The sequence below is a fragment of the Chaetura pelagica genome, unplaced genomic scaffold (genome assembly GCF_000747805.2).
Source record: "Chaetura pelagica isolate M959 unplaced genomic scaffold, ChaPel_1.0 scaffold490, whole genome shotgun sequence".
NCBI classification, from domain to species: domain Eukaryota; kingdom Metazoa; phylum Chordata; class Aves; order Apodiformes; family Apodidae; genus Chaetura; species Chaetura pelagica.
In genome coordinates, this window is record NW_009951936.1 from 529,703 (window position 1) to 530,483 (window position 781).

The window sequence follows — 781 nt, forward strand, 5'->3', positions numbered from 1 at the left end:
ATTTTTCTGGAGTGGTCAGTTGAAATCATGCTAAGGAAACTGCACAGTAACCCCCTTGAAGCTGGGGGAGACAGCCCATGGCAGCAGGACTAAAAAATGGGCCAGGGGAGCAGGATTAAAAACAACCATCAACATCCTATGCTGAATGGGCACATACATTAACTGGCATCCTGGGTGAGTGGCAATTGACTTTCTGCTCACACTGCAAAGAGTCACTTGGTTCTGCTTCAGAGTGGCTTGTTTGGTTTCTGCAGTGACCTCTCCAACCTGCAGCTACAGAAAAGAACAGTAAGTAGAACCTGCTACCTGTCTGCGCAGGTAGATTCCTAGTCCATGAGTGTGCTGCAGCCATAGTAGCCTATGAGAGCCTCACTGCCACACAGATCATCAGCTGTGAAGTCAGATACTTTTCCATAATTGGCTTGGAAACAAGGCACTGAAGGTTTGTTTTTGTATGCCTAGACATATCTTCAAATTAGAAAAGGAAAGTGAGGGAAAGGTGGAAAAGCAAGATTAAAAAAATTTCTAAACAAGAAGAGTGATACCCTCTCTCCCTTTCAAGGAGTGCTGGTAGAGTGATGCAGACTAACTAGACCTTAACTTCACTGGTGTTTATATCATCCCAGCAGTCAGATGATTTCTCCCAAAGATGCCTTTCCCATATCCTTCATGCTCTTACAATAAAATGGAGCTCAGAAACTGGTACAGTCCAGAAGTCTGGCTTCACTGTCAGCCCAGTTGCACAGGTTAAAGGAGATACTAAGTTTTAAATTCATACTGT